The sequence below is a fragment of the Microcaecilia unicolor genome, unplaced genomic scaffold (genome assembly GCF_901765095.1).
Source record: "Microcaecilia unicolor unplaced genomic scaffold, aMicUni1.1, whole genome shotgun sequence".
Taxonomy (NCBI): domain Eukaryota; kingdom Metazoa; phylum Chordata; class Amphibia; order Gymnophiona; family Siphonopidae; genus Microcaecilia; species Microcaecilia unicolor.
In genome coordinates, this window is record NW_021963028.1 from 268164 (window position 1) to 295891 (window position 27728).

The following is a 27728-nucleotide window of genomic DNA, read 5'->3' on the forward strand; positions in this document are numbered from 1 at the left end:
CTCTGAGTGTAATAAAACTTTCACTTCATCATCATACCTGAAATTCATCAACTGATCCACAGTGGAAAGAAACCTTTACATGCTCTGAGTGTAATAATGTTTACTCAATCATCACACCTGAAACACTCATCAAATGATTCACAGTGGAAAGAAACCTTTTACATGCTCTGAGTGTAATAAAGGTTGCACTTCATCATCATACCTGAAAATTCATCAACTGATCCACAGTGGAAAGAAACCTTTTACATGCTCTGAGTGTAATAAAAGGTTTTTACTCAGTTCATCACACCTGAAAACTCATCAAATGATCCACATTGGAAAGAAACCTATTACATGCACTGATTGTAATAAAGCTTAGTTCTTCTTCGTCCTTGAAAACTCATCAAATGATCCACCGTGGAAAGAAACCTTTAACAGCACTGATTGTAAATAAAAAGCTTTAGTTCTTCTTTCGTCCTGAAAACTCATCAAATGATCCACAGTGGAAAGAAACCTTTTACATGCACTGATTGTAATAAACAGCTTTAGTTCTTCTTCATACCTGAAATTCATCAACTGATCCACGGTGGAAAGAAACCTTTTACATGCTCTGAGTGTAATAAAAGTTTTACTCAGTCATCACACCTGAAAACTCATCAAGTGATTCACAAGGGAAAGAAACTTTTACATGCTCTGAGTGTAATAAAAGTTTTACTCAGTCATCACACTGAAAACTCATCAACTGATCCACATGGAAAGAAACCTTTTACATGCTCTGAGTGTAATAAAACTTTCACATTCATCATCATACCTGAAAATTCATCAACTGATCCACAGTGGAAAGAAACCTTTACAGGCTCTGAGTGTAATAAAACTTTCACTTCATCATCATACCTGAAAATTCACCAAATGATCACAGGGAAAGAAACCTTTACATGCACTGATGGTAATAAAAGCTTTAGTTCTTCTTCATATCTGAAAACTCATCAAATGATCCACAGTGGAAAGAAACCTTTTACAATGTAATGAGTGTAATAAAGCTTTAGACCGTCCTCACCACCTGAAAAACTCATCAAATAAGCCACAGTGGAAAGAAACCTTTTACATGCTCTCATGTAATAAAAGCTTTAGTTCTTCTTCATACCTGAAAGCTCATCAGATGAGCCACAGTGGAAAGAACCTTTTACATGTACTGAATTGTAATAAAAGCTTTAGTTCTTCTTCATATCTGAAAATTCACCACAATGATCCACAGTGGAAAGAAACCTTTTACATGCACTGATGTAATAAAAGCTTTCGTCTCTTCGTTCTTGAAAACTCATCAAATGATCCACAGTGGAAAGAAACCTTTTACATGCACTGATTGTAATAAAAGTTTCACTTGTTCATCATGCTTAAAACTTCATCAGAATGAGCCACAGTGGAAAGAAACCTTTTATGTGTTGAATGTGGTAAAAGTTCATTCAGCTAGGACATCTGAAAAACCATCAACTGATCCACGATGGAAAGACACCCTTTTACATGTGCTGAGTGTAATAAAAGTTTCACCAGGTCATCAAATCTGAAAATTCACCAAAACATTCACAGTGGAATTAAACCTTTACATGCTCTGAGTGTAATAAATGTTTTACTCAGTCATCACACCTGAAAACTCATCAAATGACTCACAGTGGAAAGAACCTTTTACATGCTCTGAATGTAATAAAAGTTTCACCTCGTTCATCATATCTGAAAATTCATCAACTGATCCACGGTGGAAAGAACCTTTACATGCTCTGATTGTAATAAAAGCTTTAGTTCTTCTTCGTCCTTGAAATTCATCAACTGATCCACGGTGGAAAGAAACTTTTACATGCTCTGAGTGTAATAAAAGTTTTACTCATTCATCATACCTGAAAATTCATCACACTGATCAACAGTGGAAAGAAACCTTTTACATGCACTGATTGTAATACAAGCTTAGTTCTTCTTCGTCCTTGAAAATTCATCAACTGATCCACGGTGGAAGAAACCTTTTACATGCTCTGAGTGTAATAAAAGTTTTACTCAGTCATCATACCTGAAAACACATCAAATGATTCACAGTGGAAAGAAACCTTTTACATGCTCTGAGTGTAATAAAACTTTCACTTCATCATCATACCTGAAAATTCATCAACTGATCCACAGTGGAAAGAAACCTTTTACATGCACTGATTGTAATACAAGCTTTAGTTTCTTCTTCGTCCTTGAAAACTCATCAAATGATCCACAGTGGAAAGAAACCTTTTACATGCACTGATTGTAATAAAACTTTCACGTCATCATCATACCTGAAAATTCATCACTGATCCACGGTGGAAAGAAACCTTTTACATGCACTGAGTGAATAAAAGTTTTACTCAGTCATCACACCTGAAAGCTCATCAAATGATCCACAGGGAAAAGAAACCTTTTACATGCACTGCGTGTAATAAAACTTTCACTTCATCATCATACCTGAAATTCATCACTGATCCACAGTGGAAATAAACCTTTTACATGCTCTGAGTGTAATAAAACTTTCACTTCATCATCATACCTGAAATTCACCAAATGATCCACAGTGGAAAGAAACCTTTTACATGCACTGATTGTAATAAAAGTTTCACTTGTTCATCATTCTTAAAACTTCATCGAATGAGCACAGTGGAAAGAAACCTTTTATGTGTTGAATGTGGTAAAAAGTTTCATTCAGCTAGGACATCTGAAAAACATCAACTGATCCACGATGGAAAGACACCCTTTACATGTGCTGAGTGTAATAAAAGTTTCACCAGGTCCATCAAATCTGAAAATTCACCAAACTTTCACAGTGGAATTAAACCTTTTACATGTACTGAGTGTAAAAAATCTTTACTCGGTCATCCACACCTGAAAACTCATCAAATGATTCACAGTGGAAAGAACCTTTACATGCTCTGAGTGTAATAAAGGTTTCACTTGTTCATCACGGCTTAAAACTTCATCAAATGATCCACAGTGGAAAGAATCTTTACATGTACTGAGTGTAATAAAAGCGTTACTCGGTCATCACACCTGAAAACTCATCAAATGATTCACAGTGGAAAGAAACCTTTTACATGCTCTGAGTGTAATAAAAGCTTTAGTTCTTCTTCATATCTGAAAACTCATCAATGATCCACAGTGAAAGAACCTTTACATGCTCTGATTGTAATAAAAGTTTCACTTGTTCATCACGCTTAAAACTTCATCAAATGATCCACAGTGGAAAGAAACCTTTTACATGCTCTGAGTGTAATAAAAGCTTAGTTCTTCTTCATATCTGAAAACTCATCAAATGATCCACAGTGGACAGAAACCTTTTACATGCTCTGAGTGTAATAAAAGTTCACTTGTTCATCATACTTGAAAAAACATGAACTGATCCACAGTGGAAAGAAACCTTTTACATGCACTGAGTGATAAATTTTCACTTGTTCATCACACTTGAAAGCTCATCAAATGACCCTCCGAAGGGACACCACCTTGTGGTGCTGGAGAGGCTTCTGTGTTTCAATGACTCAGAGGGCTATGATGAAGGGTTACCCATATCAGACCAGGCCTCTGAGGGAGAAACCAGACAAAGAGTGTCCCAAACTGGGAGAGTGGTAAGATGGTGACCTGAAGTTCGTATGCCCAATGGCCCAGCTGCCTCTGAGGTTGCAATTGAGGTTGCAATTGCAGTTACCTTAACTGAGAGGAGGGGACAACTGGCGGTCAGCTGCCGATGGCCAGCGTTTTGTACCCTGAGCAGCAAGTGCAAGACCACTGCGCAACGAACTGCCCACAGATGAAAGGGTTGGCGAGTCCTTTGATTAGCGCCGGCGAAGGAGCGTCGACGTTCTTGGACCTGGAAAAAACAACTCCATCACTCCCGAATTATTCAATCACCATGTCCAAAGGAGTGGAGGAGTGAGTTAGAGGCATATGCTGAAACGGAGGACGTTTACAGCAGAACACGAATCGGCGGAACCACTCCTAACACCTAAGAGAAATCAACTTGGAGTTTTTGGCTCCCGTGGAGGTTACATTGAATACCATCTAGAAGGTGCTTCGGGACCTAACGGTGGCAGTAAATAATTTTGTTTCAGATATAATTTTATTAGAGAGTTACATGGACAATTTAATTGAACCCTTTGAGAGTGATATTGTTACCACCCCTCTCGGCTGGACTGTAGTGATGTGCTCCCAGATACCTGATTGTTGTAGTCGTGGCGAATATCCAGGGAACACACACTCACAGCCAAGGGAGTGGAACAAATAAACTAACCTCGTCCTTTACTCTCAAGAATAAAGGAGGAAAAGAATCTAAATTTAGGATTTGTTCCTGAAATGGAAGAACCGCACCTTCAGATTTTCAAATTATCTTTTTCTTTATTGAATACAAATGCAAGCAAATTTTCATTCAAATAAACTCAAATTCACCATTAGTATGTGGCTTAATAGAACTGCAATAACATATTCAACATTCAAAAGTAGTTTTACATGTATACCCTTCACTTTTTCTGTTTCTTTCAACAAAATCACCTAAAAAGGCAGAAAAGAACCTTTTCAGATAAATATTTAAATTGTCTTTTTATCAAAATCAGATATTTGTTGTTATTCTCTTTCCTTGCTATTGAAGTCAGAATTTGAGTTTTTATAGGTATTATGGATGTTTTTGCAGGAATCTCACTTGAACCCAGAACACTTAGCAAGTCAGGAAAACATGGATTTTTTATATTTGATGTTGTTCTGTGCTTTAGTTTTCCCTTAAAATGTTGTAAATAAAAAAAAAAACTATATGTCCTTCAACACCCTTTGCAAATTTCACTTAGCTGTGGTTGAATTGATTTAGGTGAGGTCTTTCTTGCGTTGGAGTTCAGCTGGAAATTAGGCAGAGAATAAGTCACCGATCTATTCTCCCTAAACCTCACTTACAAAGAAAATAACCGGATGCAAAACCTTAAAACTCCCTGAGCTTGTTCAGGACCGGACTCCTCTCTGGTGACATTTAATCAGTTCTCAATACTGTGGCCACACTCTCTAATTGAAATAAAATAAGTTACAGGAGTACTCACTTCACAGCCTATTTCTCACTGTTAATTCCCTATTTTATAAGGCGGCCGGAGGCTCTGGCACTCCATTCAGGGATCTCACACAGTAACACATTCCATATTCAAATGGTGATTCAACATTCCATCTTCACATATAAACATAACATAACATTTCCCTGCACAGCTATCAGATCAGTCTGGAGAATACAGCAATCATACAAAAGCAGTGCTTAATCTGCCACCTGACAAACCTTGCACTGAACTCAGAGCACTCACAAATAACCCACCTTTCCCCACAGACACAGCCTAATAGCTTCTTTCTTCAAATCACAGATTCACCTTCAATTTCCCCTGTGTGACAGTTAAAATCCTTACACACTTTTTCCTGACACCCTTCTAGGCTTTCTCATTAGTACAATTTCCAGCACAAAGCACAACCTCTCTCACTCTTAAATGGTAAATCACTGGTTATCCCTTGAAATTCAGTGCTACACTGGAACCTTCACACTCACCTCAGCTCACTTCCAATGTCAAAGTACCCTTTTTCAATGTCACATTTCACTTTAAACCTCGTAAAAGAAAACAGTATATTTTATATTACACAGACACACACCATACGTTTTTCTTTCCCAGTCCTTCCCTGCTGTCTTTTCTCAGCAGTCTCCCTGGCAACTCACCCCCCCCCCCCCCTAGAGGAACATCTGACATCACTCAACCAATCAGCTTGTCAGAGAAAGACAGAGGTTTTTTTTCCTTATCTGTTTAGAATCTCCCTCCCCCATAGAAGTTACTGCAAAACTTTCTATATAGAGAACCTAACCTGTACCCAAAACAGTAAGGAACATTTTATAGTACAATCCCCACCAAAACATGGTTTATTTCTTTTGTATAATAAAACCATATTTAAGAAATATCTCACACTTCACCTAACTCCATTAATAATTTCCAAACTAACTTTAAACCTTTTTCCAGCCAGCAACATCCACCAAAACCCTGGAACAGCCCCCCCCCCCCCCAGAGCCCCAGGAAAAAAAACCATTTAATATATGTTACCATATATTACAATATAACAAATGATTTTACAAGAAGTGGTTATGGTTTTGAAAATGATAATAGATGATTAATATCGAGATTATTGTTTTTCCCAGAATTCCGGGTATGACTCCTAAAGTTTTCCTCAGGAATATTTCCTCAATTATTACTTTAAAAGGAGTGAAGCCTGTGAAAACTGGGATTACTTTAATCAGTGGGGGATTTGAATTAGAGACTTAAGTATATGTATTGTTAAATAACTTCTGGTTTTTACAAGACATAGTAACATAGTAGATGACGACAGAAAAAGACCTGCACGGTCCATCCAGTCTGCCCAACAAGATAACTCATATTTTCTGCTTTTTGTGTATACCCTACTTTGATTTGTACCTGTGCTCTTCAGGGCACAGACCGTATAAGTCTGCCCAGCACTATCTCCGCCTCCCAACCACCAGCCCCACCTCCCAACCACCGGCTCTGGCACAGGCACAGACCGTATAAGTCTGCCCAGCACTATCTCCGCCTCCCAACCACCAGCCCCACCTCCCAACCACCAGCTCTGGCACAGGCACAGACCGTATAAGTCTGCCCAGCACTATCTCCGCCTCCCAACCACCAGCCCCACCTCCCAACCTCTGGCACAGGCACAGACCGTATAAGTCTGCCCAGCACTATCCTCACCTCCCCACCACCAGCCCTGCCTCCCAACCACCGGCTCTGGCACAGACCGTATAAGTCTGCCCAGCCCTATCCCTGCCTCCCAACCACCAGTCCTGCTTCCCACCACCGGTTCTGGCACAGACCGTATAAGTCTGCCCAGCACTACCTCCGCCTCCCAACCACCAGCCCCACCTCCCAACCACCGGCTCTGGCACAGGCACAGACCGTATAAGTCTGCCCAGCACTATCCTCACCTCCCCACCACCAGCCCTGCCTCCCAACCACCGGCTCTGGCACATACCGTATAAGTCTGCCCAGCCCTATCCCTGCCTCCCAACCACCAGTCCCGTTTCCCACCACCGGCTCTGGCACAGACCGTATAAGTCTGCCCAGCCCTATCCCTGCCTCCCAACCACCAGTCCCGCTTCCCACCACCGGTTCTGGCACAGACCGTATAAGTCTGCCCAGCACTACCTCCGCCTCCCAACCACCAGCCCCACCTCCCAACCACCGGCTCTGGCACAGGCACAGACCGTATAAGTCTGCCCAGCACTATCCTCACCTCCCCACCACCAGCCCTGCCTCCCAACCACCGGCTCTGGCACAGACCGTACAAGTCTGTCCAGCACTATCCCCGCCTCCCAACCACCAGTCCCGCTTCCCACCACCGGCTCTGGCACAGACCGTATAAGTCTGCCCAGCCCTATCCCCGCCTCCCAACCACCAGCCCCAGAAAGAATGTAATCAGATGTATTATTTCTTTTTTTTTAATTTATAAGAATCTTTATTAAGCATTGATGATCTTTGCAACTGTTCAATGTTTCAAATGTAACAGCAACATACTATAAGAAATACATCTGCAGAAACACAGTGGAACTCAGCCCATTCATTCGCTTAAGTACAATTTCAATGCAGTAATATGGTCATTCAACATTCTTATTTTTTGCCTTCCCATTTTTACCCACGCCCCACCCAAAAACTTCCTTACCCTAAAGAGTACCACCTAAACACACACCCAGCCCCCCACCTCCTCTTACTTCCCCCCCTCCCCCCACCTTTCATCCAACGTTAAACAAAAGTTAAACGTGATAGTTACACTAACCCTTCATACAGGGCAGTGATGAATAAATGGTTCCCATATCTGTTCCCATCTGGGCAATGTCTTCTTTTTCACCGCTGTCAAACGTTCCATTTCACATATATACCTCACCTTAGCCACCCACCCACTCAGCGGTGGAACACCTGGAGACTTCCAGCACCTTGCCATGTGTATACGAGCTGCTTGTAGGGCCCCCCGCACCAGCAAAATTTGCCTCCCATTACATCCCTCAGGTCTTTGCCCCAGCAAGAATACAGCCGGATGCCACTGTACTAGTACACCCAGCCAAACCTGCAATCTTGATTGTATTGCCCTCCAATATGCCCTCACCTTAGGACAGAGCCACCAAATATGGCCCATAGTACCTAATTCACCGCAGCCCCTCCAACAATGTGCAGACACCTCATGAAACATATGTTGTAATCTTACTGGAGTCAAATACCAGCGATAAAAAGCTTTAATCGCGTTCTCCTTCACTGCCACTGATAAGGCCGACTTCAAGAGCCCCTTCCCCAACCTCACCCAAGTTGCCTCTGTAAAAGTAAAGTCTAACTCCTTTTCCCAATTATGCCGATGTAAAAGATAAGGCTTAATTCGCTGGCTCATATACCCATATAAACATGTGATCAGCCCTCGAGTACTCCCAGATGTGACACATAACTCTTCCAAGAGATCTACCTCCCGTACCAAGCAGGCTCTATACTGCGGGTTGTGCAATAAATTTTTCAGTTGCAAATAAGCATATCTATCCTGTGCCTTTAGCCTAAAATCTTCAACAAGCTTCTCATAGGAAACTATCTCTCCCCCTTCATAGAGCTGCCCCCACATCTCCAGTCCCAACTCCGCCCAGCTTTGAAAGGGCGTCCTTCCCACCCCCTGCTCAAACAGAGGATTATCTCCAATTGGCGCCAGTCGAGAAAAAAAGGGTTGGCGTGCCGGAAAAAAAAGATCCCAGTAGTGAAAAGTATTCTGAACGACAGGGGGAAAACATTCCACCCGTCCTCTATGCTTACTTGGAAGCCACATTAGTTGTCCCAACCTTCGCGATCCTATCAGAGATTGCTCAATATGAACCCACTTCTTATGACTCTCCCTTCGAAACCATTCAATGGCCGACCGGGCCTGTGCAGCACAGTGATACCAGAATAAGTTAGGAACCCCCAACCCGCCATCTCGCCGACTTTTATACATGAATGCTCTCGGTAACCGCGGACACTTCTGGGCCCAGTTAAAGCTGACCAACTTGGGTTGTAAGTTAGATAAAAAAAAGTTCTCGATAGGCGCAAAGGAAGCACTTGAAAAAGGTACAGTAACCGAGGGAGAACGTTCATTTTGATGACTGCTATCCGCCCGAACCAAGAAAGGCCAATAGAATTCCAACGGTCCAAATCGCTATGTATCACCTTCTGAACCGCCGGATAATTAAGATCGAATAACTCCGATAATTTCCAGGGGATCTGCACCCCCAAGTATCGAAGGTCCCTATTTGACCGTTTAAATGCAAAGGAGGTCCGTAGCGTGTCCATTAGTCCCGGGGGCACAAGTACTGCCATACCTATGGACTTGCTTGTATTAAGTTTGTATCCAGACACCCCTGAATATATTTCAATTTCCTTCATTAGGTTAGGAAGGGACAACAACGGCCGCGTCAGTGAAAGGAGAACGTCATCGGCGAATAGCGCAATTTTAAATAACTCGCCTCCCACAGTTACACCCGAAATGTCCACATTCTCTCTGATAGCCGATGCCAGTGGTTCCATAGCCAGTGCAAACAAAAGGGGTGACAACGGACACCCCTGTCTGGTGCTCCGTTCCAAGGAGAAGAGCCTCGAATAGCCCCCGTTAATTTTAACACAAGCTTTAGGAAGAGTGTAGAATGCCCTGATCCACAGTCTAAACACCGGGCCCATTCCAAATGTACCCAATACCTTGTCGAGAAACCCCCAATGGACCCTGTCGAAGGCCTTTTCAGCATCTAGACCCAACAGGACCATGGGGAGCTTTCTCTTTTGCGATACACACAGTAAATCCAGAGTTCGTGTAATATTATCAATAGCCTGTCTTCCTGCCACAAACCCCACCTGATCCGGGTGAATCAGACTAGGAAGCAGCTTAGCCAGGCGATTGGCCAATACCTTCACCAGAAATTTTACATCGGTATTTAAAATTGAGATTGGGCGATACGACGCACATTCGGTGGTGTCTTTACCAGGCTTCGGAATAACAGCCAACCAAGCTTCCATCATGGACTAGGGCAAAGGTGCACCTTCTCTCACCGAATTGATAACCAACACCAAGTATGGTGCCAATTCTTCAGCAAAAGCGTTTAAAAATTCAGTGGTGAACCCGTCTAATCCCGGAACCTTATTTGTCAGAAGTTCTTTTATAACTCCCAACACCTCATCTATGGTTACCAGGGCATCCAACTCTCTCTTCTGTTGCTCCGACAAAGCCGCCAAACCCCACGCGTTCAGGTAACTATCGATGTTCCCAACCTGTACATTGGCGTCACCTTTGTATAACTGCTCATAAAACTGTGCAAACCTATCCCGGATACTCGCAGACTTCCTTAAGTGATCCCCACCTCCGTCCCGAACCCGCAAGATCTGCCTATCCGCTCTCAACTTTCTAAGCTTTGAGGCCAGCAGACGCCCAGGCTTATTGGTACTTTCATAGTGTACTTAACGTAATCGATCATGAACAAATTTCAAACTCTCGTCATGAAGAGCTGCTAATTCTAGGCGAACCGCCTGTAGCTTCTGATAATCCGACGCCAAACCCAAAGCCTTATATTTATCCTCCAAAACTCCCAATCTCTGCATACAGTTATCCAGACGAGCCCTCTGACCCCGAGCTCGATGACTCGCACACTTCATAAAATATCCTCTGGAAACAGCCTTAAACGCATCCCACACTACAGCCAAAGAGGGGTCCGAGTCCAAGTTAATATCAAAGTACTCTCTCAAGATGGGAACAAAATTTTGAACAATCTCTGAATCTTGCAGTAGACAGTTATTAAACGTCCATCTCTGATCCCGGACCTCCCCCCCCTGAAGTCAGGAAGAGTAACCCAGACCGGAGCATGGTCCGAGATAGTGATATGTCCTATAAACGAATCCCCCCCCCCTCCCCCAGACAGTTGTATTGATAAAAATATAATCCAACCGCGAGTGGGTCAGATGAGCCGGGGAATAAAAAGTGTAGTCCCTCTCTTTTCGGTGCCCAAGCCTCCACACATCGCAAAGGCCTAGAAAATCTACCAAGCCTCCCAAAGCCCGAGACATTTTATAATCTGTTGAAACTGGAGTGGCAGAGCGATCCAACTTCGGCTGCATAGTAGCATTGAAATCACCAGCTACTATTAATTTACCCTGCACAAAATTATGAAGAGCTCGCTGAATTCAGTCCAAAAAGACATCTTGATGCTCATTTGGTGCATAAGCACAAACCAAAGTATACTCCTCCTGTTCCAACATTACGTGCAAAAAAAGGAATCGACCTTCAGGGTCCCTCTTAACATGCAAAAGCTGCACCTGGAGGTCTTTATGAAACATAATAGCTACTCCTCGTTTTTTTGCACCACTCGTATCCGACGCAAAATACACAGTTGGGTACTGAGTAGAGGATAACAATCCCTCATGTTTTCTCAAAAAGTGAGTTTCCTGCAAAAAAATTATTTGTGGGTGTACCAAATTCAATTCCTTGAATAAAGTATGCCGTTTATACGGAGAATTTAATCCTTTAATATTATAAGTTAATATCTTACATTCACCCATTGATATAACTTCGTGCATACCTATTGCAAAGATGAAAGGCAAACCACCCCCCCCACCCCGTCCCGAGTCTAACCCCCCTCTCCCTCCCCCCATACACACTTCCAAACAGAAGACAAAAGCTCCCTGAGTGGGAATTCAGGAAGTAAGTCCCCACACACATGACAAACCCAGCCTACCCAACCCCTTACAACGTAAAATCCTTACCCAGCCCCGTTAAGAGAATCCTAACAACCCCATCTCCTAGCTTGTCCTCCTTAGACCTCAATCTCACCCCCAAATAACTCCCATTGCAAACAACAACGTGTATTTATTGAACCCAAGACAGCCCTGCCATCCAACTCGCATCCATCCCATCCACCACCCTTTACTTTAGCACCCAGCACTGTCCCTTACCCCTTAAGCCCCATCATATACCACAGCATTCAGCCAGTCCTCCTCATAGTCCTACAGAACACGAACCATTGCCTAGGTCAGTCTGAATCAAACGCCACTCTCTGGTTCTGGTGTCCCGTGTGCTTTAGACATCTTCGTTGTGCGCTGCCATCTCTGGAGCCTTGCCTTCGTCGCTGGGGCCAGCTCAGCACGCGGACACGAGCCATGCACCAGACCCGCAGTTTGTAGAAGCTTCCATGTGTCTGCTACCGATTGGACTTGGTGTCTTCTCCAGCAGCGTAAAAATCAAAGAACAGGGAAACCCCCTAACCAGTTCCAAAGGCGCTTCTCCAGGCACCAGATCTAGCAGAGAGGCACAAAGGGAGCTTACAATCACTTTCACATCCTCAGTTGCCCCCCCCCCCCTCAAGCACTCCACGAAATCTCAAGTTATTTCTTCTCCCTCTATTTTCCAAATCGTCAATTTTTAGTAATAAGTCAGCACACTTCGCTTCCAAAGTCTGCACACTTTTCCCCTGAGACTCCAGTAATTCAGAGTGCTCATCCATTTTCAGCTCAATATCCTCTACTCTCCCGCCTAACTCGCAGAGGTCTGAGCTCAGCGTCGCTATGGTCTGTAAGATCTCTTCCTTAGAAGACTTCATTGCTGCCTGGATGCCATTCAACATCTTACGCATTTCTGCGGAAACTCCCTTTTTCGGGGGAGAACGTTGCGCCTTGTCCATTGAGAGCGCGGAATCCGACTCCGACAACGATGCAGGAGCTGCAGCCTCATGGCGCGCTGTGGCCTTACTAGCCGATCGCCCTGAGCTTCGGATTGCTTCTTTCCACCCCGCCATCGAGATTGCACTCAAGATTTTAAAGTATCGCTGCTGGATGCTTCCCACTCAATTTCACTAGGTTCTTAGCCCTTAACTCCGACTACAAGTAAAGATATCGCCACTGTCCAGGAGTCAGGTGGAGGAGATAACAAACTAAGCAGCCATAGAGGCATATTTTCAAAGCACTTAGCCTCCCAAAGTTCCATAGAAACCTATGGAACTTAGCCTCCCAAAGTGCTTTGAAAATAAGCCTGATAGTCTGCAGTGACGTCACTTCCCTCTCCAGATGTATTATTTCTAACTAATATTGGACAATAAGTATGTTTTCAGTGAAATGATTTGGCTATACACCGTATTGGCCTTGAAGAAGCCAACCAGATGATCAATGTGGAATAATGAATTAGACAAGTAATATCTGGGGATAATCAGGTTAATACCATGGGTTTTTTTTTTTTTTCAGTTTACTGTTTAATTGATCTCCTTGTCTTGTTTCACTCTTCCTATTTAGTGGTCTAAGGAAGAGAATAGAATTACCTGACTGAAATAATTCCTATATATTACTTTCTCTGTATTTCTGGTGTTGAATAAAAGTATGAAATAAAAGTATGAAAGATGGGGAGTGGAAAGCTCCATGATTACAACAAACTGTTTCAACACTAATAGGCATATTTTCAAAGCACTTAGCCTTCCAAAGCTCCATAGGTTTCTATGGAACTTTGGAAGGCTAAGTGCTTTGAAAATATGCCTCCATATCTCCTGGGACATGAGAAAAGAATGTGGCCCACATCAGCCAAAGGCACGGCTCCAGAAAGTCTGGCAAGAAGGGGGAGCAATAACAGAAAGCAGATGTTCTGCACATTTAACAGTTTGTGGTATTCAGAGACTTGCACAGGGATGTTGTATAGTCAGATGCCAAAGAAAAATGCTATATAAGACCAATGAGAGATCTGAGCAGTAAGCATTTTGACTCTTTTGCCTTAAGCATTCTGTATATAGCATTCTGATTTCTCTTGTACATTGCTTGTTTATATTGCTTATAAAAGAAATGCTTCCTGAATACCCAATTGATTGGTATTCAGTTTATAAACTAAAAAAGTGAATAAACTTTTTATATTAAATAGGAAATTCGTCTGGCCTTTTCTACACTGGCAAGTTGTTTTATCGCTTGTAATAATTTAAATGGTTATAAATTAAATAAAGAAAGCTCATCACAAATGATTCACAGTGGAAAGAAACCTTTTACATGTTCTGAGTGTAATAAAGGTTTCGCCAGTTCATCAAATCTGAAAATTCACCAAACATTCACAGCAGAATTAAACTTTTTACATGTATTGAATGCGGTAAAAGTTTCATTTAGCAGTCACGTTTGAATAGGTCTCCAGGCTTATAAGGACAGATAGATAGAGTAACAGGAGTGAGATAATGAATAAGGAGAGCAATTTAAAGAAAGTTGCATGTGGAGTTAGAAAGGTACATGAAAATGATCTCAGCTAGGGTAGGAGTGGATAAACCAAGTCCTGCTACAGTTCTGTATTTGCAGTTGGTGGTAATCATTGTGTGGGTAAGACTAGTTAGTTGCTTCTTCCATTAAAGGCTTGGAAAAAGAGCTAAGCTTTCGCCTACTTCCTGAAGTAGAGATTCCTTTTATTTTACATTTTTATTGAGCTTTTAAATGTAATAACAAAGAAACCTTTTGCTACAGAATTTTTTTGAAACTGAAGCAGGTAATAGTAACAAAGCAGGAATTAACAAATTGATATTCAAGAGATTAATATTTCTTAATATCCAAGTTCCTCAAAAAAAAAAGGAGGGAAAAGGACACTGAACCCGCAAAAAGGTGGGAAAATGTGGGATACAAATGCAATAAATAATAATAATAATAATACAGAACATGATAGATGATGTCAGTAAACAACAAGAAAATCATAAATGAAAACGTTATTTAGAAAGGCTACAATATAATTTAACCCTGTTGGCTAGATCTATGAACAATAACACAAAACTCCCATCATTCAGGAGGCTTCGGTACTACAGTAACTTCTTTCTTAGTATCTGGAAACAATTTCAATTGTTTAGGGTGCCAAAATCTATACATCTGTCCATTCAACCGGGTAGGAAGCCTGGTGTTATAAAGATGGAATAGACTGAAATTAAATGGAAGTAAACATGGAATCACGTCTTCACCTCATTTCTTTTGTAAATGGATTATTCTGTTTTGAGCATGTTTCAGGGACAAATGGTTTGTAAGTCAAAGTAATAAAAATATTTTCTGTCAAAGAGATCTCTTGTTTGTGGATTTATAACTAAATGGGCTATAAGCCCCTAATGCAGTCCATTGGTTTTCTTATATTTTGTTTTTATGATGGCTTCTACTGTGCCCAAACTGGAAATACAGTGAGACAGAATAATAGAATTCAGTAACATCCAAAAGTTATTTTTTATGTTTTAATCATTTTTATTAAAAGCAAAACATGTTCACAATAAAAACCTGTGAACCGTCCAACATGGCACAATATAAACGTTTACAGAGAACATACCCCAAGAACCCTTCCCCTCCCTCCCTCCCTATAAACCCACCAGACTTTCCATCCGCCAAAATAACACAACGGATGTACAGATCAGTAGGACCCAAAGCAGCACAAAACAAGTCATAAACAACACAGTTTATACCAGATTGTTTAACCATCAATAGGTTTTGCTTTGGGTTTAACAAGCAACACCATGTGCAAGGTCTATATAAATGAATTTAAACAATCTATGTTTAAGGCATATGCACCAAATATGTAATACTTGGTAGCAATAATGAAATAGTGATGGAATGTTCACATAGCAGGCAGCCAACAGATTTATTTCCCACTGAAAATAAATAACTCTGTATGAACTTGGCAGCTAATATTGTGCTGCTTGCTATTTTGTATTTTGGCGGTGTATTGTTTTCCTGCATAATAAAATTGGACTTGCAAATATTTTTCTGCCACAGCTTTAATTAACGAAAGCACACGATTTCCTACTGGATCATATTCATACAAGTGACCTGACAAAACTGGGAAGATAGTTCTGTTTGAGAAGCTTGTTAACACAGACTACACTATTTCAAAACAAGAAACTTGAGAAATGGAAGCTGCTGGGCTAGCTGAATTGGAGACATAGCATCTAAAAAACATTTCACACTTCATACAAATTTCAATAACACCTGTTGAGGGGTAAATAAGGCCACTTTTACTATTCTGTGTTATAAATGAACACGGGGGCCCTTTTTACGAAGCGACAAAAGGGCTGGTGCTGGCATCGGTGTGTCTTTTACATGTACATAAGTAGATAAGCATCGCCATGCTGGGACAGACCAAGGGTCCATCGAGCCCAGCACCCTGTCACCGACAGCGGACAAAAGAACAAGCAATTTGTCCTGCCCATCCTAGAAATACTGTATTCCCTCGTCCATTCAATAACATTCTATGGCTTTTTCCTCCAGGAAGCTGTCCAACCCTTTTTTGAAGTCCGCTGTTATCCGTCTTAACCACCTTTTCCTGCAGCGAATACCAGAGTTTACTCGTTGAGTGAAGAAAAATTTCCTCTGATTCATTTTAAATTTACCACACTGCAGCTTCATCGCATTCCCCCTTGTCCTAGTATTTTTGGAAAGCGTAACCAGACGCTCCACATCGACCCGTTCCATTTCACTCATTATCTTATAGACCTCTATCATATCTCCCCTCAGCTGCCTTTTCTCCAAGCTGAAGAGCCCCAGCCTTTTCAGCCTATCCTGATAGGGAAGCCGTTCCATCCCCTGTATCATCTTTATCGCCCTTCTTTGCACCTTTTCCAATTCCCACTATGTCTTTTTTGAGGTGCGGCGACCAGAATTGAACACAATACTCGAGGTGCAGTCGCACCATGGAGCGATACAACGACAGCGGTTCAACTGAGCCTGTTGCCACCGTAATACTTGAGACAGGTCGGACAGCTCGGTTTCATCCGGCGAGCCCTTAGCTTTGGCTTACTGTTGCCACTGCAGAGGTGAGCCCTTGCACCTTGACAGAGCGCGGAGGATCTGAGAAACACCGCACTCGGTCAGGCAGCTGGACAACCCCTAGCTTCACCTGGGAAGTGACCACCGTTCCCCGGGAGTTGAGCTCCCAAATGCAGGTGGCCACCAGGACTTCTGGATACGGTCGGGGTCGAACAGCCACCAGCCGTAGCAGGCAGGCGGAGGACAGATCTGGGACGCAGATCGGCCGGGCAGCCAGCAGAGAATGGTCAGGTTCAATCCACAGGTCAGTATCGGCAGCAAGCAGAGAATCGTCAGGTTCAGTCCAGGTCAGCATCAACAGGTATGAAGGCAGAAGAACGCTCAGTCAGCAGCACCAAACTTCTAACAAGATAGAAGCTGAAGCAAAAATGGTGTCACAGGCCAGCTCTTAAATAGGCCTCCAATCAGAGGATCCTGGTCACAGTTGCAAGGCAAGAGATCTCATAGGGCACGCCCAAAAGGATACTCAAGATGGCAGCCACCTTGATGAACTACCTAAGATGGCTGCTCCACAAATGATCTTACCAAGATGGCTGAACCTCAGAAGATCTTCCCAAGATGGTTGCTGTTCAGATGATCCTTCCAAAATGGTCGCCGCCAGAAGAACCAGGTAGGGATGCAACAGTCTGCTCCCATTCTAATTCCACTATATCTTTTTTGAGATACGGCGACCAGAATTGAACACAATATTCGAGGTGCGGTCGCACCATGGAGCGATACAAAGGCATTATAACATCCTCACTTTTGTTTTCCATTCCTTTCCTAATAATACCTAACATTCTATTTGCTTTCTTAGCCGCAGCAGCACACTGAGCAGAATATTTCAATGTATCATCGATGACACCTAGATCACTTTCTTGGTCCGTGACTCCTAACGTGAAACCTTGCATTACGTAGCTATAATTCGGGTTCCTCTTTCCCACATGTATCACTTTGCAATTCCTCACATTAAACGTCATCTGCCATTTAGACACCCAGTCTCCCAGTCTCGTACGGTCCTCTTGTAATTTTTCACAATCCTCCCGCAATTTAACGACTTTGAATAACTTTGTGTCATCTGCAAATTTACCTTTCTGAAAGCAAATTTCAAAGGCGATCATGTTATGATCACTGTTGTCAAGTGGCACCCAGACTGCTACCTCCCGTACCAGATCATGCGCTCCACAAATGACTAAGTCTATAATTTTTCCTTCTCTCATCGGCTCCTGTACCAGCTGCTCCATAAAGCTGTCCTTATTTCATCGAGGAAGTTTACCTCTCTAGCGTGCCCTGATGTTACATTAACCCAGTCTATATGGGGTAATTAAAATCACTGTGATTATCAGGAATATGTAGGATAAACACTCAACAATAATCTCACAATCCTACCCACTGTGCAACGTGTTTGAGGGACACACTGGTAAATAATACAAGAAAAAGTGGAGAAAAAAAAGACCTCAGGTTACTCGGCTACTCCTCTTCTTAAAGGACAAGCCTTTTGTATAATGGGGAGGCCTTATCAGTCACAGGTCTTAAAAAAAACTCCACACTACTACATTACTCGTTAACATTGCTTGAATGTTTATGGAAATTGTGTCTCCTTTGCAACTGCTTGTTGGGATTCATGGTAATGTTAATGAGTAATGTAGTAGTGTGGAGTTTTTTTTTAAGACCTGTGACTGATAAGGCCTCCCCATTATACAAAAGGCTTGTCCTTTAAAAACGAGGAGTAGCCGAATAACCTGAGGTCTTTTTTTCTCCACTTTTTCTTGTATTATTTACCAGTGTGTCCCTCAAACACGTTGCACAGTGGGTAGGATTGTGAGATTATTGTTGAGGGTAATTAAAATCACCCATTATTATTGCATTGCCTAATTTATTTGCCTCACTAATTTCCTTTAACATGACTGTGTCCGTCTGCTCATCCTGGTCGGGTGGACGGTAGTACACCCCTATCACCGTCCTTTTCCCCTTTAGACAAGGAATTTCGATCCATAATGATACCAAGAGGTCTTTTGTTTCCTGCAGAATTTTCAATCTATTTGATTCAAGTCTCTTGTTAACGTACAATGCTACTCCTCCCCCAATCCGGTCCACCCTATCACTACAATATAATTTGTACCCCGGTAATGCAGTGTCCCACTGGTTATCCTCCTTCCACCATGTTTCAGAGATGCCTATTATGTCTATTTCTTCATTCAGTGCAATATATTCTAATTCTCCCATCTTATGTCTTAGGCTTCTAGCATTTGCATATAGACACTTCAAGCTAGACTTGTTATTCCTTATCACATCATGTTGATTACTTGACAGTACTATTTTACTATCTTTTGTCTGGTTTTTATTATTTTTATTTAAGGACATTGAATCTACTACAGTATCTTTTGCAACCTCACTATCAAGAAACCCTGTCTTCCCTGTTTGGGCGATATCTTTGCAAGATACCTTATTCCGAACCATACGCTTTTGTGTGACTGTCGGCCTTCCCCCCCCCCCCCCCCCCCCCCGTTCCTAGTTCAAAAGCTGCTCTATCTCTTTTGTAAATGATGATGCCAGCAGCCCGGTCCCATCCCCGTTAAGGTGGAGCCCATCCTTTCGGAATAGGTTCCCCCTTCCCCAGAATGTTGCCCAGTTCCTGACAAAACTAAAACCCTCCTCCTTGCACCATTGTCTCATCCACGCATTAAGACTCTGGAGTTCTGCCTGTCTCTTGGGCCTTGCACGTGGAATGGGTAGTATTTCAGAAAACGCCACTATAGAGGATCTGGATTTGAGCTTTCTTCCTAAGAGCCTAAATTTGGCTTCCAGAACCTCTCTCCCACATTTTCCTATGTCATGTACCAAGACAGCTGACTCCTCCCCAGCACTATCTAAAATCCTATCTAGGTGATGCGTGAGGTCCACCACCTTTGCACCAGGCAGGCAAGTCACCAGGCGATCCTCACGTCCACCAGCCACCCAGCTATCAAAGCAATCATAATAACGGAATAATAATTTTACAATTATTACAAATAAGAGTGCATAAGTAAATCATTGGATTGGAAGTGGATTGAAAAATCAACATAACATAACATAATGATATCAGGACAAGATATAATATTCAGTTGTGAGGATGTAATTAGGATGTACAGATAGGAGGGTTCCTTAATAGTTGTGATTGGAATAATTAGGAAGTCTGATTGTATGGGGAAATCTTTATTGTACGCCTTTATGAATAAGTAGATCTTTATGGGGGGGGGGAACCCTTACCGCCACCCATTGAGGTGGTGGTAAGGGCTCCAATTTTAACCCGGTGGTAACCGGGCAGTGCATGGCACACTCCGGTGCTACAAAAATAAATAAATGTTTGTAGCACTGGCAGTGACAGCGTGCTAGAGTGGGAAGTACTTCCTGTATAGCAAGCAGTAAGCCCACGTTGGGCTTACTGCCGCTTAGTAAAAAGGAGCCCACAGTTCGCTGCCACTATCATCACTCAAAGTGTTGTGTAGTCCCCGTCCCTTGCCCCTGGGAAGCGGAAAACACTTCAGCCCTAATGGCTGGAATTAGTGGGACAATCAGACTTAGGTGTGGGCGCAACCAGTAAAAATCTTTATTGGTATTTCACTAAGCCAATTCAAAATAATTGTTCTCTCTGGAGCAGGTTGTCACACAGAAAAGCCAGACGCAAAGACTGAATAACAAAATCTGCTCAGCAAAACTTTCTCAGTTTTAATTTATATACTGTTACTAGTAAAAAAAGGCCCGTTTCTGACACAAATGAAACAGGCGCTAGCAAAGATTTCCTTGGCTCCCCTGCAGCTACCCGTGTCCAGCGACCCTCCTCTCTCCCCTGCCCCCCCTGCAGCCACCCATGTCCAGCGACTCTCCTCTCTCCCCTGCTCCCCCTCCAGCCACCCTCCTCTCTCCCCTGCTCTCCCTCCAGCCACCCATGTCCAGCGACCCTCCTTTCTCCCCTGCCCCCCCCTCCAGCCACCCATATCCAACAACCCTCCTCTCTCCCCTGTCCCCCCTCCAGCCACCCATGTCCAGTGACCCTCCTCTGGACATGGATCAGCTGTGAGGCATGTTTTTTGCTCCCCTGGGTTCTGAAGTTGACATCATAATGGCTACGGTGTTGTCAGCCTGATCTACAGAGCCGTCCTGACCAACTCGGAATGAGCCACGGTCCCAGGCAGCAAGTCAGAACGTTAGAGGTGAGAATTATTATATAGGATAAGTTTCATTTCTCCTAAATCATGTGATTTCTCCTAATCTAATTTATTAGTCCCTATAAGCATTTTCCTGTTTTCTTCCATTACACATATACGATAATATTTTGTTATTTTTTATATGTATACAAAAATGGCAATTTCCTCTATTCTATCATCCTCTCCTGCTTGTGCTCACTTGCACACTTTGTGGCCATTGGCTAATCCATTATCAGTAAAGCATGATCTCAGCGTGCAAAAACCTTGTAGCAAACAAGTAGTATGAAACACCTGGTGTCCTTCTTTCTGAACACATATTTCCAGTGGAACATCTTGGTCTCTGCAGGGTCCTCAGTTTCTCTTCAGCATCAAGTTTATATCCATTTGTTTCTCCCATATATGGGTCGCATAGCCTTAGTTCCTCCTCCTTGACATGTGACCAATACTTTCCATGTACTGATCAAGCACTCTGCTTACATGCAGCTGCAGGGAGAAACTAAAAATATGCTGATGACAGCAAATCTGAGGGCTAGCAGGCCCATCTTACAGGCCTAGTATAGGGAGGAATATGCAGTGTTTATGCAGGTCTCACAATGTAGAGATGTTTGCAACTTACAAACAACAAATCCAGCAAGATATACAACAATTTTTTTCTGAATACATGGCTAGCTTGGCAGGTCTTGGGATACAGGTGTAATCGTGTTCTGGTATTACACTTTCAACAGGATCAATGAATCTGTGTCTACTGATAGAATTGTTAAGGACTGATGCTGAGGGTGTTACTTTGGCTATGAAATTGCTTGATTCAGTTAAAATGGGAACAGTTTCCAGAGGCAGACAATTACCTCGGAGGATATCTTGCAGATCATTATGCACAAGCATCTATATAAATAATTCTCACCTCCAACGTTCTGAACCTCACTGTGTGGCAGGGAAACACTGAAGCCCTGTAGTCTTCTAGGCTGTCAGCACCACTCACTCTCACTCTGACTCAAAGACCCGCCCTCAGCCACGCCCCATCCACACATAATTCACAACCCCCAACATTCTAAATGTAAATTTGTAGTTGCAAGATCCCATGACTGTCTGCCCCGCCCTCGCGTCACAACGTGATGACGTGCAAGGCGGGGCTATGACACAGCCAATCGCCAGTTCCACCACCCTCCGACACTCCCCACCCCCCGATGCACAGCGAGAAACAGCGACCTACGCAGGGCCTCCACCCCCACCGACGCACAGCGACAACAGTAGGGCATCTGAACGAGGGTGCGTTTTATTTTCAACCATGAATGCCTACCCCGCCCACGCGTCAAACGTGATGACGTCGTGGGCGCAGCAATGCCTAAATGAATCCAGGGTGGAACAAGAGAAATGGACCTCCAGAACGAGACCCCTCAGAGACAAAACCCCGCCCCCCCCCCACCCATCAGCAAAAACGGAACGACTCACGGACAGGAAAAAGAGGGAGGCCGCCGGCAGATGAGGGCTCAGTCCGGGGGTCACGGACAGGGTCCACTGGCGACTCACAACAGGGGGGAGGGAAAGAGCACTGGGTCAGACTCCAGCGCTGCCACCAAACAAACCTATGACATGCCTCAGGAGTATAACCCACAAGAGTGGAAGAGAGCCACGCAACACCACACTAAGCAAGGAAACCCTTTGGTTAATCTCAATTTCCATTCCAATACGCAACCGTCATTCCAGTACACACACAAAAAAAAACAAAAACATAGGCGCTGCTGCTACAAAAGAAAGGGGAATCAGACAAACCCTGAAACTGGGAGGGAGGGAGGAAAGGAAGGAAAGGGGGCACCTTACAACTTGAAAGGTAAACTATGGAGAGGGGAGGCGGGTCCCTAAGACCAGAGAGGGGGGGGTCCCTAAGACCAGAGAGGGGGAAAGGGGGTTCCATAAGACCAGAGAGGAAGGAAGGGGGGTCCCCAAGAACAAAGAGGGGGGGAAGGGAATCCTCAAACCAAAGTGGAGGGGGTCCTGAGACATGAGAGGGGGGAGATGGGAGGACACTCACTATCTCACATACACACTCACTCTCACATACACCCACTCTCACAGACATAGTCGCAACCACCCTCACTCTGTCACACACACACACACTTGCACATTCACTCTCTCTCTCTCTCTCTCTCTCTCTCACAGTCACTCTCTCAAACATACACACTCAGTGGAAAACCTTGCTAGCGCCCGTTTCATTAGAACCAGAAACGGGACTTTTCTACTAGTTTTTCTATAAGCAGCAATGAACTGCCTAGCTGATGGGCTGTTGTTACTGCCCCCGAGACTCAGAAGTTTTCCAAAAAATAACTCCAAATGATCTTGGCTTTATTTAAAGGCACGCAGGAATTTCAATTGATATTCAGGTTTACCAATCAGCAAGTCATAGAGCATCAGCAAACTGTCAATGCTGCTTTCCCTTAGACATCAATATCCCCAGGACGCATCTATTTACATTATTTGATATCTCTCTTAAAAATAGTAGTAATGAGGGTCACGTAACGCCATGAACTGAACAGGCTGCACGCTGCTTCAGCTCCGAGACCCTCACCCCAAGATCGCTAATTTATTGTAGAAATACGAACCTGAAACTCAGCTGACCACGTACGCCTAGTGCCTATGGACAAATATCTTCAAAAACCACCGGTTGAAATGGCACTGCGCTCCGGGAAAAAAAGAAAAAACGAAAACGAGTGTTGCGGAGGGGAAAATGGCGGACGAGATTTCTGAGGCTCCTTCGCCCATGTGCTTCAGCGAGGAACAACTAACGCAACTGACAGCAGCAATCGCACAGGCATGGGACCCAAAATGCATAGCCTTACATGACAAATTGGACGGTTTCCAAGCCAGAATGGATGGATTGGGGACACGCACAAGCGATTTAGAAACCAGATTGTCTTCCCTCGAAGATGATACTCGAGGATACGGGCCAGATCTCCAAGCTATGCAACAACAGTTAAGGGAGCAAGGAGACAGGCTGGAAGGTCGTGAGGGCAGATCTCGCCGTAACAACCTTCGCATTGTTGGCCTGCCGGAACAACTGCCTGAAATAAACTTAGACTCCTGGCTGGAAACTTGGCTGGCGAAAGAGCTGGCCCTGACAGACTCCTGCGGCCCTTTAATTATAGAGCGAGCGCACCGCGTGGGACGGAAGGCGGAGGTGAACGCCAGACCACGAGTGGTGATCGCGAAGGTCCTTAACTACAAACACAGAATGGAGATATTACAGGGCTTTAAACAGCGAAGAGACTCGCTGAACTATGGCGGACAGCCCGTTTTAATATTTCCGGATTATACCCAGCGAGTACAAGAACAGCGCAGGAAATTTCACCCTCTTTGTACAGTGCTGGCAGGGAAGAAGATAAAATTTAACCTACAATACCCTGCAAGGCTGCGCGTCTCCCTACAAGATCGTTGGCAAACTTATTCCTCGGTGGAGGAGGCAAAGAAAGCTTTGAGAGACTGCCATGTGCTAGACGAAACTTGAACCAGATTTCGATGGTAACTAAAAGTGGTTATGCTGTAATAATGTATGTTAGTTTCATATAGTTAAATATGTTATGATTTAAGTTGGGGTGGGGGTCTCACGGCGACACTGCGTGACTCTCACATTCTAACAGGCTTAGTAGCCTGGGTGGATGTTTTGGGGGATCTTAGAGGATAAGGATGCGAAAGGGTGGGAGGGAGGGATAAGGGAGGGGGGTCAGGGGAGGGAAAAATGGGAATGGTTCGGAGTGAGTGTACACGTGTGTTGGAGAGTTAGTGGAGAAGAGGACAGGACTGTGGTAAGATGGCTACCTCTTGCTCTGGTCGCAGTGAGGGTGTTTCCGGAGGGGGCTGGGCCTCCGGAGCCCCCTCCCTTGTTTGTAAGTATAGCAGGGGACCTGAAAAGAATGGAAGAGATTGGAGGGTATGGGTAACTCTGATCTTCCAATTTTTTCTTGGAATGTGTCTGGGATTACGTCCCCAATAAAGCGCAGCAAAAGTTTAGCACAATTGAAACGCCACAAGGCTATGATAGCGTGTTTACAAGAAACAAAACTATCAGATTCTGAACATATGAAACTATGCCAGCAATGGGTAGGTGAGTGTCACTTCTCCTCTTCGGGCAATCGTAAAAGCGGGGTGGCGATATTAATTCGAAGGGGGGCACCGTGCCAATCAAAACTGATATACAAAGATAATGCTGGAAGGGTGGTACTGATTAAGATAGTCTTTCAAGGGAAACAATTTTACCTTTGCTCAATCTATGGCCCTAACGTATATAACTCGGCTTTCTTCCAATCACTGTCTGCCTTGGGACAAAGATATACAGATGCTCCATGGGTGTGGGCGGGTGACTTCAACCAAGTTATGGACTCCTCCATGGATAGGTCTTCTACTAGTGCCAGGGCGGTCGCGGACAGGGGAGCTGGTCTCCCGGCCTTGTGTAGAGCTCTCAATTTAGTAGACCCTTGGAGACTTTTGAATCCAACGGCCCGCGATTACTCTCATCAGTCTAAGGTGCACCAGACATGGTCGAGGATAGACTTTATTTTTATATCCCAATCATGGTTCTTTCGAGTTAAAGAAGCGACCATAGGTTCGGCTGCAATGTCAGACCATGCTCTCGTGGGACTGGAACTAGAGTTTGATATAGGCGGGGAGCCGGCTAAATTCTGGCGATTCCCCTCATACTTGTCAAATGACAAATCTTTCATAGAGCACCTCAGGGCGAAATGGACTCAATATATAGAAACTAATTTAGCATCCGCTCCATCGCCCATAATTTTCTGGGAGGCTTCCAAGGTGGTTTTGAGAGGGGAAGTGATATCTTTCTTAAGTACAAGGGCCAAGAGGTTAGCAGCGGGACTTTTAAGGATGGAGACAGACTACAAATCAGCTAAGCGTGCAAACCTTATTAACCCTACCAAAGAAACTAGAGAGAGAGTATCAGCATCACTGACTGCCTTGAACTCTCTCATACATGAGCAAACAAAACGACATTTATTTGCAAGGCAATTGAATTTTTATAGATTTGGCAATAAATCAGGTAGACTGCTGGCCCGTGCGGCCAAAGCGAAATTGTCATCGCGGTATGTCCCATTGTTGAGAAGGTCAGATGGGACTCACACTAGTAACCCAACCGAGATAGCAGACTTATTTTGTAATTTTTTTGAGCAAGTCTACACAGAGAGTGGAGAAGATCAGGGACTGTTATGGGAAGATTACCTAGTTGACGCGGGCATGCCCAGATTAGATCAAAACGCAAGGGATCAGTTGGCCGCCCCCATAGAGGCCCAAGAGATACAAAAAGTTATTAAGTCGTTACCATTGGGGTCTGCCCTGGGACCGGATGGACTCTCAAATGAGTATTATAAAATCTTAGGGCATGAGCTGGTGGGCCCACTCCTCTCGTACTATGATTCAATGGTGGGGAGAGGATATTTTTCCCCGAGAGAGAATGAGGCTTTAATTACCTTGATACCGAAACCGGGCAAGCCCCCAGACCGCGTGGACTCCTTCAGGCCAATTTCATTATTAAACGTGGATCTTAAAATTTTGGCACGGGTGTTGGCAGATAGATTGGCACGGTATCTCCCCCAGCTGGTGGGCGAGCATCAAGTGGGATTTGTGCGCGGCCGGCACCGTACCATAAATGTGCGCAAAGTGTTACTTTCCATAGCCCATAGCCAGGTTACTTGAGATCCCCTTTTGCTGACTAGCCTAGACGCAGAGAAGGCGTTTGATAGAGTGCAGTGGGCCTACTTATTTCGGGTCCTGGCACATGTTGGGCTGGAGGGCTGGTTCCGGGATGCTGTTGAGGCGCTGTATCATTTACCTTCAGCGTACATAGTGTTGAATGGGATACAATCATTAGGATTTGTCGTGCAGAGAGGGACTAGGCAGGGGTGTCCACTTTCACCTGCGCTATTTCTCTTATACCTAGAACCACTTTTAAGAACTATCATGATCGACCCAGATATAACTGGGATTTCCCTTCCTTCACAGTCGGTGAAGGTATTGGCCTTCGCCGACGATATTTTACTGACACTCACCCGCCCAGAACATTCAATGAAATACCTGCTGGAAACACTAGCTGAATTTGAATTTCTAACGGGGTTTTCCTTAAACTTTCAAAAATCAATAGCACTGCCCATCCAGATTGAGATTCAAAGAAATTGGAGAGGTAGCTTTCCTTTTCAATGGGCTTGCTCTGAAATAAAATACCTAGGAGTATACATTCCAGTAAACCTCAGCAAACTATAAGCATATTTTTGCACCTTTGAGGGCCACCTGGAAGTGGGTGCGTAGGCGGGGTAACAGGAATGTGGAGGTCTCCCCGTTGCTACCGATTCAAGGGAACCTTGATTTCCCGGCGGGGATATCTTCCGCGGCTTTTAAGAGGTGGGCCTCCTCCGGAGTTCACTACTTATATCATGTGGTATCAAAGCAGGGGGTCATCAAGACATTTAAAGATTTATGTACTGAATATGGTTTAGACTTGAGGGACACTTTTGCTTACCTCCAAATCCGGCACTATGTCAGCTCCCTCCCATCAACAGCGCTGAACCAAGAATCGTGGGAAGAACTAGACAAACTGTTGGGTCTTGAGGCGCAGCTGCGGATTCCTTTGAGTTATTTCCACAAGCATCTCAGAGACTCCTTGAAAGATTTGGACCTTACTAAGGTAACTCAAGGGTGGAACCAAGATTTGGGTCTC

At 43.9% G+C, this 27728-nt stretch overlaps 1 protein-coding gene and 1 long non-coding RNA gene across 2 annotated transcripts in view; one reads left to right on the forward strand and one right to left on the reverse strand.

The window, feature by feature from the left end:
* Positions 1-27728, forward strand: part of LOC115458782 (oocyte zinc finger protein XlCOF6-like) — a 72404-nt gene that overhangs the window by 19528 nt on the left and 25148 nt on the right. The window lies entirely within an intron of this gene.
* On the reverse strand, positions 900-14636 carry LOC115458784. The gene is made up of 4 exons (XR_003940149.1): positions 14137-14636; positions 1493-1577; positions 1078-1159; positions 900-991 (listed from the first exon to the last, which is right to left on the reverse strand). It is a non-coding gene; the product is annotated as an uncharacterized LOC115458784 (long non-coding RNA).